Source organism: Haemorhous mexicanus, chromosome 17 (assembly GCF_027477595.1).
Source record: "Haemorhous mexicanus isolate bHaeMex1 chromosome 17, bHaeMex1.pri, whole genome shotgun sequence".
NCBI classification, from domain to species: Eukaryota; Metazoa; Chordata; class Aves; order Passeriformes; family Fringillidae; genus Haemorhous; species Haemorhous mexicanus.
The window spans coordinates 2,967,938-2,980,376 of record NC_082357.1 but is presented as its reverse complement, the minus strand read 5'-3'; the positions used below and the strand labels follow the sequence as shown (position 1 = coordinate 2,980,376).

The window sequence follows — 12,439 nt, the reverse complement described above, 5'->3', positions numbered from 1 at the left end:
ATGCATTCAGTATTTAAACCCCAGGTGAGTTTCCAGGGTGGCTGCAAACAGAGTATGTAGGAGCAAATCCCTCTACCAGTTCAACATCCTTTACTCACTATCAGGTTCATTTCCCAGTAAAAGAGTGCAGTGAGGGCAGAGCTGTTCAGCTTTCCCAACTCCCTGTGTGCATCTGGAGTGGCCAAAAATAAACCTTACAAACACCCAAGACTGCATCAGGCCCTGCCAGGGCAAGCACTGTGAATTCTGTATGAATAATCAGCCACAGCACAGGTCAGGCAACTGCCTCTGCCCCAGGCACAAAAAGGCCTGGGGTATGGTCATGAGAGACAGGTCTCCAGGGGTTAACAGGGAGCCTGAATGTGGATCCAGCTGAATATACAGATATATAGACCAGATGAGCATCAGTGCATAGCTGTGTGCACAGATGTACAGCAACATGGTCCAACAGCCCTTGCATGGCAGGTAACACCCATTATCACACCTGGCCCTCACCCAAAGTACTGCTAATTTCTGCCTCAGCACTGCAGTGAAAGCACTTGCTGAGCTTCACGTTGACCCCTTGGTTACTTTTAGGGGTCAATGTTTCAGGGTCCAGTGACCATGGATTTCATCAGGCCAGTGGGCTTTGTTTCAAAGTTGACTGCATTGATACATATTTTGTTTGAATGGTCCCATACCATCAATCCCAATTTCTCAGTACTGTCAAGAGGCCACCAACAGCAGCAGGCTGGGAACACACACAGCACAGCCATGCAGGGTCAGCTCAGTGTCCCTCTAAAGCCAGCATCTCATTTCCAGCTGAGGATGCCTGGCACAGGGTAGGAGTACAGGATCACCCAACAGTCCTTTCTCCCAGGACAGAGCCATGGCACGTGCTGTGAATAACTCACAGGCTTCTTGGGCCAGAAATATCTTTGCATGTAACAGTTCTGTATCCATCTCTACATCCATCCAATGGTTATTATTCCAGAATTTATCAAGCTCATTTTTCAATCCAAGCAAACTTCTAGTATTCAAAACTGCACATGACAAAGCTCCAGAGGCCCCACACATGCTGTGTGACAAGCCTGCTCCAACTGGTCTGCAAACCTGCCATTTCCTGGGCTCACTTGCTGCTCTGTAGTTCTTGGACCAGAGGAATGATCAGCTTATCCCTATCCTCTCTCTACATGCAAGTCCTGACTCTACAGATCTCTTCCATGCTCTTCCTACCATCCCCTCTTCCCATAGCCACATCCAGAAGCTCAGTCCCCGTACAGGGGCTGTTTCAGACCTCTTGCCTGTGCTTGCTTAGTTTGGACTTTGTTCCACCAGCATCACAAAACTCAGGAATATGCAGATATAAGGCTGAATGAGAGGTATTTGCAAATCTAGCTTCTTCTAACTGATCAGCTGGTAGCAACATAAAAATTATTAATAATGTTCATTTCAATTAAAATAAACAAAAAAAACACATATCAATGGTAGATAGTCGGGGAAATTCATCTTCAAAAGGTCTGTGCCAAAGCAAGGTCACAGAACCAGAATGAAAGGCAAATCCACTGTGCTGTGGGTCAGGCTAAGAAAGGGGAGAGCATATTAAATACCAAAGTTGGCACATGATCAAGGAAAGCTGCTTAGTGAAATCTACTGACCCAAAGAGCAAAGGAAAAGCTTTGTCCAGAAGCCTGAGCATGTTCCTAAAACTGACAGGCATCCTAAATACATTTAGAAGCTTGTACAGTCATTTCAAAGACCATCCTTCCATTTAAACAGACAACTGAAGCTATTCCCATGTTGATTTCTTTTCTTCCAAAATCTCCATTATACCAGCATTCCCATTTAAAATAAAGCTGGATTTTTTCCCCCCGCAAGAAACATTCCAAACAAAAACCAAACCAAAACAAAACCCCATCTTAATTCAACACTACCACAGAAACAAACAGCATCTGCTTTTTCCAACAGCACTGCTCCTTGCCAGCACAGTGTGTGCATTCCTCCAGACACCCCCAGGAGTAACACACACCGGGGTTATTCCACTGCAATCCGATCACCATGCTCAGACTCCAGCTGTTTTTCTCCATTTTTCAAACCCCATCACTGCAACAATCTTATTTACAGTGCCTGCTACACAAAGTTCCGGGCAAACCCCATGTACCTGAAGGGGTCAGGCACAGAATCCAGGCGGACACAGAAAAGAAACCAGGATCCTCACAGAGCTCTCCAGACAGGATGAGCCAGGGGAGCCAGAGGAGATAGCTCCTGGCTGAGCCTCCCTCTCCAGGAGGATTGCTGCTGGCACAGCAGGGAAAAGGCAGGAAGTCCAAGGAGAAGAGGAGCAGTGGGGTTTCAGTCTCGTGACTGCCAATAAAACCATCTAGCATGGATCAGACAGACCCAAGGAGTTCCAAACAATATCCCAAACACCAGGCGAGAGCCAGCCCTTTGAAACAGGCCAGATGGAGGGGCTGAGGGCAGGCAGGGACAGGGAAGGTGGGACAGGCCACTCCTGGGGAAAGCTGCTAAGGGCACAGCAACAGCCCTGCTTTGGCTGAGCCCACCACCACTGCCCACCCTAAGAAAATACCTGAGAAATGAAACAAAGCCACCTGCTTTCCCAGCACTGGCTGCTGAGCTGGGAAATGCCGTGAGGCTCTGCAGGCCCACAGGCTGCCACAGCAGAAGCTGGGTCTGAGCAGTCCATGCAGCTCTGAGCACAAGCCTGGCAGAGCTGTGCAGACACAGTGCCCTTTGAGCCCTGCCCTGCAGGGAGCTGGCAGCACTGCCATTCCCACACACACCCGACTGCCCCTCTCACTGCTCTCTGATATGCACGAGCTCTGCCTGAGTGCTGGTGGAGGCTGATGCCACTTCCAAGAGCCTGCACCAAATCACACAGGCAACAGTTCCTCAGGGCTCTCTCTGGCTTCTGCTCGTGAGCAAACCCATCTGCCAGCTAGCTGCTGCCTAGGGAGCAGGCTTGCCTTACTGCACTGAGCCACTACAAGGTGTTTTACCAGCACAAACTAACCCTAGTAAATTATTTCCTGTTGATCTGGCAGCCTGAAGAGTCTCAGACAATTTCAGATAAGCCCTGTGCAACCCAGAGAGGAACCAGCCTCTTCAGTAATGGCTCAGCACGACAGCAGCTCAGGTGAGACATCAAATACAGCCCTGAGCTGTCATCCCCTGCCTGTGTGAAACTGTCCTACTCCATCCCCACTGGGGATCTCACCATGAACCACTGAATTGAATGAGCTGAGAAATACCAGCTGAAACTGCCTGGTTTGGAAGAGGCCAGGCAGACCCTCAGACAGGAAATGGGAAGCTACACTGGGCTGGTATTTCATGCAAAGCCTTGTAGAGGGATGGTATTCAAAGAGGCACAGCAGGAGTGTAAAGCTTCAGAAGCTTCAGCTGGGACCCACTGAACTTGAAAAAGGTACAGCTGCATACAGAGACAGAGGGTTTTAAGTACAGGTAATGAAAACATCCACCAGTGAAGTCTGAATGTACGTGAGCCAATCCCATGATCAAGAAAGGAGATCTGATATCCCTTTGAACAACTGATTTTCTTGATTTTCAGAAAAACATGAAGGTTATGATGGACAAACAAAAATGAGTTCCCACTTGAACACCAGCACCAAAAGCTTTCAGAGCAGATTCACCTGGGACCTGAAGGTGTGTTGCCCTCATATAGCAGAGAAAGGAAAAACAGGAAGCTCATAACCCTCTTCTGATTTCTGTTAGTCCCCAGATTTGTAGTTGAACTCCTTCAAATACAGGTTAAAAGATGACCCCCAACTGCAACATGCAAACACTCATAAGCAACAGGCTGATCTTCAAGATCCTTTTGTTGCAGGAGACAAAGGGCAAAATAGTAACAAGAATTTGGAAACCAATGCTCAGAATTCAAGCTAAAAAGATGTCTTAAATACTTGAAAGAGATGCAAGCCAACAGAAGAAACAGTGACCCAGCCCTGTGTGCTGCCCTCCTCCTCCTGCTGGCACCAGCATCCCCACAGCTGTTGGGTGATCCACACTGGGAACTGACCCACATGAGCTCAGCAGAGAAAATGGCTCGTTCCAGCCCCAGCTCCTTCCCACATGGCTCCACAAACACTTGTGCCAGCAGAAGGAAAGGAGAAGACACACGAACAAACAGAGCAGCTGCAGCCAGATGATTGGATTGCTTCTCAAGGCAGTATGGTTTGAAGTGTTTGTTGAAAACATGGCCAAAAGTCAGATTTGTAGCACTGTAGGAAGCTTACCATTATCGCAGGGAGGTGGTTCAGCATCTCTAATCTTCTGAGAAGCACCCTCAGTGCAGGTGTTGAATGCAACAGGAATAAAACACTGCTGTGTCACCAGAGGCAGAGTGAATTTTTTGGTGGGGTCATTAGATGGGAAAACACCCAAACCATCCACAGATTGCTCCAGAGCTGACAGCCGAGCCTCACACCCGGGCAGCTTCCACAGAGGGGCTCCCAAGGGAGGAGCTTCCCCTGCTCACCCACGGCCTGGAGCACCCACAAGGAAGCAGATGAAGGGAGCCAAGCAGAGCACGCTGTGCAGAGGGCCTTTCCCATCTCCTCAGCATGTGCTGCCTCAGATGACAGAGGCGGGTCTGCAGCACCAGCCAAGCACACCCAGGGCCCACACAGGGCCCAGGCAATGAGCGATCTCCAACCCCACCTTCCAGAGCAAACCCAGCCCAGAGCCATCCACAAACTACTGAGATACCAGCGAGGGCAACAGCCTGCACATCAACCAACAACGAGGGGGGAGCAGTGGAAAACCTTCTGGAGCACTTTGGCTCTTCACCCTGTTTATGTTTCTCCGTGACACACCCTGCGGCTTTGCCACCACATCCAACAGCCACATTTCCAGCAGCCACATCCTAAAAGCCTGGTCACAGCCTGGCACTTACAAGCTGCATCAGGGCACAGCATGATGAGATACCTGCCAACAGCTCCAGTGATGGCACACCAAGCTCTGAGCAGCATTTCCATTCCTTAGGGAAGACAGCAGAGTGCTGCCTGGTCCTCCACAGGAGCTGTTTCCACCAAGAGATCCATTACCAGCTACCAGGGGAAGGACCATCTATGCAAGCCTTGTTCCTGCACCCTGCTTGAAGGTAACCACAGCTGCCTGTTGGCTCAGTGGTGCCTGGGCTGAGCCAGCAGAGCCCTTTGAGTCCCCAGCAGCCTCAAAGCACAGTTGTCACAGTGCTCTGCATGGCTCTACACCTTCTTCAGGAAAGAGTGATCACAGACACTATTGCAGTGTACATTTAACTCATTTAAACGATTCCATGGGACTTCAGAGGACCCTGTTCCAGATTTATTCCCATCACTAGTGAAGCAGATGCCTGGTTAAGTTCTGGCTGACCCACAAGCACCATGGGAACAGTCACTGCCTCAATTATACAGCAAGGTGAGAGTCACAAAAAGGCTCTTGTCAGTGCAGCCATAACCCCACATTAGGGAACAAGAGACAAACCCTGCAAAGGTTTTATTTTCATTGAAATTTTGCAATTTGAAGGGTTTTTTTCTACCAGGTCTCATATTCATCACAAGTACTGTAAGGGTTCAGGACACAAGGCAAGCTGGGAAGACACTCAGGACAAAAGAAAACACTGGCTCTGGCTGATTTGGAACAGCTGTCTGCGCACCCAGCTCAAGAGCCATTTTCTTGGTAAAGTAATGTGTCTTAGTGATTACAACATTGTTCATTTAGAAAATACAATATCAATAAACAATTGATGGAAAAGCAACTCCCCTAAAAAGATTACAATAAGCCAAACCAAAATTATGTTAGACCAAAAGCTACTCATCCTCTACAGCAAAGACTCTGGATACTAAAAGCAGCTAAGAATCACTGTTTGTTGTGCTAAATAAAAACGTTTCAGCGGCAAAAGAGATCAAAACTGCCACAAATGACAACATTTCCTATGGAAAGTTACATAAAACAACTCTGAATAGCAACCTAAAAAAATCTTAGAGGAAATAACAATAACAAACGCTGGAGCCACCAGAAGACAGACTTTATATTCAGGAAGGATGGAAGCCACAGAGCCACTCAGAACAGCTTTCTTGGAGTGTTCCTTTGAAACTCAGAGCATCCTCACTTCCCATCACACACCTGCTTTCTCCAGCACCATCGAATTCTGCTCACCTGGGCACAAGTGAGAGAATAAAAAATGCCCACAGCAGCCAAGGCCTGGGGGACATCCTTCAAAGGACCAATTAAACAGCCAAGAATTCAGAGCAGAGCTGGTTTGGTTGCTGTCCCTCACCATTAGCTGATGCAGCCAAGGACACAGGAGAGCCACTCTGGTGCTCTGATTTCTCCCCTGGCTCGTGCCTGATGGCCAGGCACACACCATCTCCTACTGTGTCCAACTGGAAATAGCTGCAGGAAGAGCTTGTCTTGCTCTGCAGGTGTGTGCACACCTCTGCACATTCATCGTGTGCCCAGTGCAACAACCCATTCATAATGCAAATAGAAGTAATCATCATTCTACCTTGGTTTAGCAAAAAAAAAAAAAAAAAACAAAAACAAATTAAAATTCTAAGTGAACCACACTTCTTCAGTCTGAGTGAATGGCACATTCTTGCCCACTGTTCTCCCTGGAATTATAGTCCCAGAACAGCCAGGGAAAAGGAAGGTACACTCACACTTTTTGGCAAAACAACTCACAGTTTTCTACAGTTCACTTTAAGGCTTTGAATTTAAGCAACAGAGTACCAAATCTCCCATGTGCTGATTGCTACAGGGCAGTAACTCCAGAAATACAGAAGCTGCATTTGTCTGAGCCCTCCAGATTTTAAAATCCAAGCAGTTCTAACCTTCACTGAGCCAAAGCCAAGTAAGTGCCAGACCTGAAGGACTGTAAGTGCAGCGTCCTGTGCAGTTTCAGGATGACCTCATAGGGATTGTTCCTTTTTAAAGGAAAGCAAACCCTCAAAGCAGGGATTGCTGCTGACCAGCAGAGCAAGGGGCTGGCTCTGAGCAGAGTGGAAACAGGAAGGGGAGGAGGTGGCAAAGGTAAGCTTTCCAGAAAAGGCAAGATCAGGCATGGTTTGCTATCTCTTCTCCCTGGGAAGGCTCTACTGTGCTAGGGAAGTATTGTGCAATGATACCTCAGACTTCACTGAGAAGAAATTACATTTCCTTTAATAAACACTGTGCTTTAGAGATGCTCTGATTACTAAGGTAAGGTCTGTTTGTTGCTGAAGGCCCCAGAATTTAAGAACATATCCGCTGCTCAGGTCTGCATCACCACACTTCCAACATTTCTTTGGTAGGCAAAAAGGAGCTGTAATTATATTTGAAATAAATTGTTTACCTAGATAGTTGAAGAGTGCATCCAAAGGAAATTACATCAAAAACAAGCCCTATGTCAACGTGACATTTACTGTCTGTGCAGCAAGTAGAGCACACAAGCAATGAAACGTGCACTCTTACAGCTTTAGGAGACTGGACCACAAAGATAAATGTGAAGAATAGGCTCTCTGTCTTCACCCAGTGGGAAACAGACACTGTTACTCACAAGGATTTGACTGTAGTTTGAATGATTTGGTCAAAAACTCAGCTGTTGATTTGCTCTTTGTTGCATCATCCCAACACACATTAAAAAAAAACCAAATGCTTCCTAATTCCTACAGCAGCACGGACTGAAACAAGGATGAGAGGTGTGAGCTAAAGCTTCAACTGGTCCTGGACAGCAGCAAGATGGGTAGGACCAAAAAAAAAGAGCAAACAGTCGGAAATCCCTGAAGTTCAACTACCAAGAATATGACAATAGGCAATCTCAGCACAGAAGCATTTCCACTTCTCCCTGTGGAAACCTCACTCCCAGTGGCACAGACATTCTGCCTGGGAAAACAGAGAGGTTGGCACGCAAGCCCTGCCCAACTCAGGCTGCACTGCAGTAAGGGTCTCCACCACTCCATGCAAGCAGGCCTGGATAGTCTGAGCACACATCACACACCAAATTAGCTTGGGGTTCTTCGAGGACATGGAAACAGAGCTGCCAGCATGACCATGGGAAATGCTGCCAAACAGATCCATTTCCTTCCAAGGTTAAATCTGCCTGCTGCCTGCCTAATCTCTTGGGACTAAGAGCTTCAGGGTTAATACTGTTCCTTTTACATGTTATTCTCTCAGAGGGGAGTTTTTGAGCACTAGCAGAGTAAGCAACCTGATGCCCATTCAGGTCTGCTAGTTCTGAAGGAGGCAAAAAATAAACAAACAAAAAGAAAACAAAACAAAAGAACCAACCACAAGGCTAAATAAAAGCCTGCCACCTGGGAGAGAGCTACCTGCACAACCCTGGACACCAGGGCTTCCCCTGCTCTGTAGAAAGAAACCATCTCCATCCTACCTTCCAGGAGCACTGGGATGTTTTACTCACAACCCAGACACAAATCCCATTTAATTCAGGCTGCAGCACCCACAGCACACACTGAGATGTTGTCACACAGCAGAGAGGATGCCACACAGCTCCATGAGCAGGCAGGCAACACATGCATTCCATGGGTTCCTTAAAACTCCAACATGTACATACCCAGCAGCTGGGAGTCAACCTTACAGCAACTGTGTGAGATCTGCACAGTTCATGTTTCCTTTCCTTCCAACTAGATGATGATAAATGTTAAACATGGAGTCCAGCACCTCTTCAACTGAAAAGAAAGGAAACTAATCCACATCTGAGCTAAGGGAAAATGTTAAGGAAGAAATCCATCCTTGAGTTTTAAGTATTTCTACTGAAATGTGTCATATACAGGCGACAGGCAGGTGGCTGCAGGAACAGCAATTAACAGAGGTGTCATGTCAGGCCACAATTAATGCTGGAAACTCTGAGAAAGATGCATGGGCTCCACGGGGTGCCAAGATCTCCAGAGATAGCTATGGAAGAAAGGCAGCAACCACAAGGGAAGAATCTTATCAAAAGACCAGTCTGCTGGATAAAAGCTGTAGAGTGACAGATAAAGAAATGTCAGGATCTTCAGCTCACAGCCAGTCCTGCTTGGCAGACACATCCCCAGCAACACAGGGTTCACACAACACACGCTCTGCTCAACTTCTTGCTGGACACACTGAATGGAAGAGGAAAACAAGCTGGTAATCCTGGCCATGTTGCCCATCTCAGGCCTTCAGCACTAACCAGGCTGTGTTTGCGCTGCAGAGAGATCCAACTCACTGAAGAGAATCAAACCTTTACTAATTATATCTGAGCATGAGGGCTCTGTGCCCAGAATAAACTGTCCTATCATGCCACACTCAGCAGACCCTGCCTCTTTCAAGGGAACATGTTGGGACTTGCTGGCTACTTTGCGGGGCTGGATTCCAGAGGAACAGGACTGATGACCCCAAAAGGAATTCCTATTCCTGCCTGGCGACCTTGGGCAGCTGCAGCCCTGTTGCAGTCCCTGCCACGAAAGTGAAACGAGATGTCTGCCAAGTCCAGTGATGAGGTGCTGGCCCTCTCTGAGGGACATAATTCCTGCCTGAGGTGACACATCGGGGCCACACGGTCTCAGTACCAAGACACAGAGAGGACAAGCTTGTTGGAGAAGAGGTTTTGGCTGTGCTCTGCAGGCCAGCAGCACTCTCCACATTCAAAGCTCATCCCCCTGGCTGAAGCCTACCCAGCACAGAGCAAGACATTCCCGAGACCAGGGCCAACCCATGGCTTTCCCCAGAACCTGAAAAGCCAGTTTGTAGGCAGATCTCTTGCAAGTGGATTGCTTAAAAAAAAAAAAAAAAAAAGGCCTGTCATGGGAAGTCCCAGAGCAGAACTAGTTTTGTGGGAGTTGCTTTTACACTGCACAGCATCAACCTCCTTTCATGGGAACACACAGAAGCAGGAACAGCACAGACACACGTCCACATGGCAGAGCTGCTGCCTTCCTGGAGGCTCAGGACAAATGAGCACAGCGGCCAGGACAAAGCTGGGGACCTGTTCCAAATGCACAGCACCTCCTGGAAAGCTGGCAGTATCCCAGCTCACAAATGGCACAGGCTCCCAAGAGCCTGCACACACAGGGGAGACCTGGGCTAGGCAGCAGCAGCCATGAGGATTTAAGGACATGAGGGATGCCGTAGGAGGGAGAGATGATAGCTGTTCTTAGAGCAACTGAGGGTTAAAAAAAGGCAGACAAGCCCTTTCATAAAGTCCATTTAACAATCAAAGCTTAAAGGAAGTATCTAAAGTTCACCTCTTTCTTCCAACTCTATCAACCAATCTAACACGAGTTATCACCTCCTCTTTCGAACCTGCACCACTGAGACGGAACAGCTGGAGAGCAACATCCTTCATACACGGAGTAGGAATGCAATTCTTCCAAGGCTCTGCTCCCCAGCTTGTCCCAAGTGGGCCATTTTTATCCCCGTGGTCACGGCCCACAGGCAGCTATTTGTCCTTGCTGCCCTATCAGCGTTACTGCAGTTAACACCCTCTGCTCCTTCTTTATGCCATGCTTCATTCAGAAGCTTTGCTGCCTTGTCCCTTCCCGTTACGTGTGACTATTTTTTCCCTTTACTGCAGAATGCACTTTTCTTCCCAGAGGAAATTAGCAGGCATGGGGACAAAAACAGGAAGAAAGGAAACAACTTCCTGCTTGCTCCAAGACCCGGCTTGGAGACATCTCTGACCCGCACCGTGCAGCCCGCCACGAAGCCAACCTGCAAGAGAAGCAGCAGCCACAGAACCTAGTCGGGCACCAGGACGAGCACCAGACAAAACTCATCTGTGCTGCCACTCACCTCTCCTGAGTTACACTGAAGAAAAACACAGGGCAAAATGTACACATGGGGCACTTTGGCATTGCAGGGATTTGTGTGGCAGGATGGGGCTGCTCGCTGAGGAGCCCAAAAGGACTTGGCACTGAGGGTGAAATCCTGCAAAAGCTTTGGTCTTGCTCGCGTCAGGCTGCCGTGATCCCCTTGCTTTGTGCCAGCGGTGCACAGTGTGAGAACTCAGTTCAGAGACTCGATCCGGCAGGAAAACTAACCTTAACATGTAAAAAGCCATATATTTTCCACGAGATCATCTCCCAAAGTCGCTGCCAAAGCGCGACTGGGTGCCAGTATCAGGGGAGGGACGGCCGGGAAAGCGTGGAGATGGGGTGGACTCGGATTAGCCGAAACAAGCCGTGAAGGCGCACCTCCACCTACAGCCGAAAGCACTGAGATCGCCAAGCTCCAGACATCCAAACACGGGGGTCGGGGCAGCACCTGCCTCCGGCCACGCTCTCACCCCGCGGGCCGCCGCGGGCCGCTCCCCGCCCGGCTGAGCGGCGCGGTCCCGGTACCTCGGCGGGGCAGGAACGGCCCCCGCGGGATGCCCCTCCCGGGATGCCCCTCCCGGCCAGCCCCCCCTCGTTCCCCCGGCCCCGCACTCACCGTGCAGGCGGGCGAAGCGCAGCGGCCGCTCGGCTCGAGCCGCCCCCCAGTGCGGCTTAAGGGACCGGCGCCGCCGAGCTCGGCCCGCGGAGGGCGCGGAGACTCCTCCCCCGTGCCAGGGGCCGGCCGGGCGGGCACGCCATTCACAGCCTCGGCATGCAAATAGGAGCCGGGAGCCGAGCGGCGCTCGGCGCTGAGAGTCCCGGCGGGGAGCTGCCAGCGCCCGGGGCCGCGGGACGCCGCATCCCGCCGCGCCGCCCTGACTCACGGGGTAGGAATGCGCCGCGCCGGGCGGAAGCCACCGGCCCGCCCGCGGCCCCCGCAGCCCCCGCCTTCCCCGCTGCCTCGGCGGTGGGCAGCGCCCTTTAGCCCCACCGCTGGGCCGGGGTGGCGGGGTTGAGCGCCAGCTCCCGTTAGCATCGGCCCTGCGGGTGCTGGGAACGCTGCCGTGCCCGCGGGGAGCTGCGGCGATTCCCGTGCCGGGAGTCCCCTTGCCTGGGCACCGCTGAGCTGCCAAGCCCTGGACCCTCTGCCTCCCACGGGAGCCTTCCCCACTAAGCCTCCCGTGCACTGGGCTGCGATGCTCCCGGTCCCCTCACTCCTTCTTGTTGTTTCACTGTACTTTACCTTCTCCTCGCCCATTCCCCTACACTTAGTGCCGTGTTTCCCACCAAGTCTTCACACCTCCTCTTCCAGCCATGTGGTTAGCGTATCATCCCTCCTCTAAGCTGTTTCTTTCCTCCCAGTTTAAACTTTTTTCCTTTCTGGAGGGTATCCTCCCACCTCGATTGCTCAGCCATCATCTCCTTTGTCCTGGGACTGCTGCAGAAGATTTCTCCATCCATCCTCCGAGGAGCATCAGTCAGCATGTATTGCTCACACAGAGCTTTGCTGAAGCTCCAGCGAGGCCTGCAGGGTGCACATCCCTCTTGAGCAGGTCCCCAACCCACAGCTCCAGATGCTTTCAATGTTTGTAACTGGGGGGATGATGTTCCTTTCCCAACTTACTGCATCTTCCCCACGACCTGTGTGCTCCAGCCGAGCT

The 12,439-nt window shown here is 50.3% G+C and overlaps 1 protein-coding gene across 5 annotated transcripts in view; it reads right to left on the bottom strand.

Annotated features, from left to right (window-relative positions):
- RHBDF1 (rhomboid 5 homolog 1) overlaps nucleotides 1-11,611 on the bottom strand; it is a 35,963-nt gene extending 24,352 nt beyond the window's left edge. For 2 of the 5 annotated variants that reach the window (XM_059861744.1, XM_059861746.1), the window contains exon 1: nucleotides 11,395-11,606. The gene's annotated coding sequence lies outside the window, so the exon portion shown is untranslated. Of the gene's footprint in view, nucleotides 1-8,554; nucleotides 8,573-11,394 lie in introns of those variants that run through there. The other 3 variants (XM_059861749.1, XM_059861748.1, XM_059861745.1) reach the window with 3 other exon arrangements.
- Nucleotides 11,612-12,439: the final 828 nt, after the last annotated feature.